The 2,891-nt window shown below is 69.8% G+C and overlaps 1 protein-coding gene across 1 annotated transcript in view; it reads right to left on the bottom strand.

Moving 5' to 3' along the window:
• Positions 1–299, bottom strand: part of BANP (BTG3 associated nuclear protein) — a 148,447-nt gene extending 148,148 nt beyond the window's left edge. Inside the window, exon 1 of the mRNA XM_059382981.1 lies at positions 166–299. The gene's annotated coding sequence lies outside the window, so the exon portion shown is untranslated. The remainder of the gene's footprint in view (positions 1–165) is intronic.
• Between the last annotated feature and the right edge of the window lie 2,592 nt (positions 300–2,891).

Genomic DNA, 2,891 nt, shown 5'->3' with positions numbered 1-2,891 from the left:
CGTTGGCCGGCGGCGCAGGGCGTCCGGGCGGGGGCGGCGGGCGCGGGCGCGGCGGCCGGAGGAGGGCGCAGGGAGGAGGGAGGAGGGAGATCTCGCTCTCGCTCTCGCTCTCGCCCCGCGGGAAGGGGAGGCGGAGACGCGACCGGCTGCGGGAGCTGCAATTACCGTGTGGGCTGCGGAATTCTCGTGGTGTTTGTCGCGGAGCTGCGATGATGGCGTCCGTCCTCGCGAGAGAAGCCGCCGCTCTGCGCAGGCGCCGCGCGGCCCTCCCCGCGGCCCCGCCCCGCCTCGTCTGCGCAGGCTCTCCGAGCGGGGCGCGCCGGGCTCCGGGACGCGGCGAGGGGGCGGAGCCTGCCGCCGCGGGCCTGCCGCGCGCGCCTCCGCCCGCGCCGGCGAACGCCGAGCATGCGCACGCGTCCTCCCGCCGCGCCGCGGTCGGGGCCTCTCCGGGTCGTCCCTTCCCTGCCGTGAGCTCCGTCGTCTCGTCACCCAGGGAGAAGTCGCGTCGGCGCAGCGGGACAGGAATGTGCCATTCCTTCCGTGGCTGGAGGACGAGGGAATCACCTCCCCGCGACGACTACATATCCCGGAGGGCCTTGCGCGAGCTGCGTGCGGGGCTTTCTGGGAATCGTAGTCCCCGCGCGGCCGCCGGGCCTGCCGGAACTTGTAGTCTCCCCGTACTCCGTGCTCCCGTCGGCGCGCGCGCGGCTGTGGGACTTGTAGTTGGGAGGAAGGGCCGCAGTGCCGGGCCCGGGTGGGGGCGGGGGCAGGGCCGGCGCGCGGGGCCCCCGGCGTCCGTCCGCAGGGCCCGGCGCTGCGGCGCGCAGGCGTGTGCCCGTCCGTGCCCTCGGCCGCGGTGGCCGTCGGACGCGCTGGCAGCGGCGCGCGGTCCCCGGAAGCCCTGGCCCCGCGCGCCGGCCCCGCCGTCCGGTGTTCTGGTTCGGGCCGCTGTGTCCCCGAGCTGCCGCGGCCCGCGCGCGGACACCTGCCGGCCGCGTCGTGCGGGCGGGACACGCGGCCCTGCTCCCCGGCGTCCCCGCCCACGGCCCCCGTCGCCGCGGAGAGACCGGACCCCGGCCGGTGACGGGCCGTGCGGCCTCGGGCGACCTTGGGGGGAAGCTTCCCTTCAGAAGTGACCTCGGGGGGCCGCCGGGCCGGGTCGTCCCCGGGCTACTGTGCGGGCGGGCGCCCGAAGACGCTCCGGACGGCGGCCGCGGGGGACCCGGGCGGGGGAGGACGCGCGGTCCCGACGCCGCCCCGCGACGGCCGCAAGGTCGCGCCGCCGGAAGAAGACGAGGCGGGTTCGCGGTGCGGGACGCGGTCCGGCGGCGGCCGCGCTGGGGGCGGGGCGGGGCCGCACAGACCCGCGCGGGGGCAGGGCCGGGCCGCCCACCGCGCCGCCTGCGTCCGCCCCGCCTCGCCCCCAGCGCGCGGGTCCCGCCGCTGACCCCAGGCCCTCGGCGCGGACGTGGGAACGAGCGGGGAGCGCGGCGGACCCGTCGCACCCCCGGACGCCGCCCTGTCCTCTGGGCGGCCGGCGCGGTCCCCGCTCCCTCCCGGCCCGGCCCCTGCGCCCCGCGGGCTCCCGCTGAGTTACCCCCGGGTCGCGCCGGGAAGGCGGTCGCGTTTCTGTCGTCTGTGTGGATGACTCGGCGCCTTCACTCTTCCCCGCGCTGCCCAGGAGGGTCAGGGAGAGGCCGCTGCTGCCCGGACCCACCCCGGCTGATGCACCGAGGTTCTGAGGACAGTGGAGCAGCTGGACATCGGCGGGGACAGCCGTGCACGGAGCGGGAGCTGCTTCCCTCCTGCGGGGGACGTTCCTTGCCGGGCCCTTCCTGCAAAAGTCCCGTCTGATTTGTTTCGACCCTGAAACAACGGAACGCCTTAATAAGGTGTGGGACCAGGGCGGCCCTGGTCCAGGTCGCATTGTCCAAAGTCACTCTAGCTGCAGTGTTGACCAACGAACCGGGGGTGGGGAGGAAGATGGCTCTGGGGATTTGGAGGAGGCTCTGGGAGGGGTCCGGCCCGAGATGATGAAGGCCTGCACTACGGCGCTCACAGTGCAGACCGATGTGGAGAAGTGGACAGCGCCAGGAGGTCTCATGGGAGGAGGTCAACAGGACTTGACCATAAACCCAGTCCTGGGGACACGGTAAGGGAGGGGGCCTCTGGGATGCCACCTGGGCCTGCAAATACGGAAAATCAGATGATGGAAGTACCATTCCCCGACATGGGGAACTCTGGGCACCGCCAGCCACGGGCTACCACCTGTGGCTGTGGTGACGACCCTGAACAGTGTTTCCTTACGTTCTGTAATTCCTCTCCTACTCCAGGACACCTTTTTCTGCTTCACACAAAAGCATGTGCTGGCAGGAGATCAGGTTAGGGGATGAAATGGACTCCGGGTAATAGAGCCTATAGGACAGTTCAGGGGAAATGGAAAGCAGCAGCACTCGGCTCCCATCAGAGCCTCATCTCCCACGGGCACGGATCCCCCCACAGCCACATATGCCGGTCCACCAGGAGATTTAAGGCCAGGAAGTCCGTCAGCAATGTGGTAGAATCGGAGGTTCCCCATCACACCCCCTCAGCAGCAAACATTTACAAGCCATCCGTGGCCGAAGCCCTCCTGAAACCGCCCTGAGACCCAGCTCTAGCCACTTGTAACCGGTGCAGAAACAGTCCCACCCAGGAACCAGAGGGAAATACAGCCACCTCTAATGTGATCTGCTACGTTAATAAAGTGAAAACCATATGATCATCTCAGTAGGGGCAGAAAAGCCATTTGACAAAATTCAATATCCTTTTTGTTAAAAACTCAACACGATGAGGGTCGTGTCTGACAAGCCCAGAGCTGACATCAGACCCCGTGGTGAGAGGTTGAAAGCTTG

This window comes from Mustela nigripes, chromosome 17 (assembly GCF_022355385.1).
Source record: "Mustela nigripes isolate SB6536 chromosome 17, MUSNIG.SB6536, whole genome shotgun sequence".
In the NCBI taxonomy this organism is placed as follows: Eukaryota; Metazoa; Chordata; class Mammalia; order Carnivora; family Mustelidae; genus Mustela; species Mustela nigripes.
Note: the sequence above shows the minus strand (reverse complement) of the source record. Positions and strands in the feature narration are given on the sequence as shown.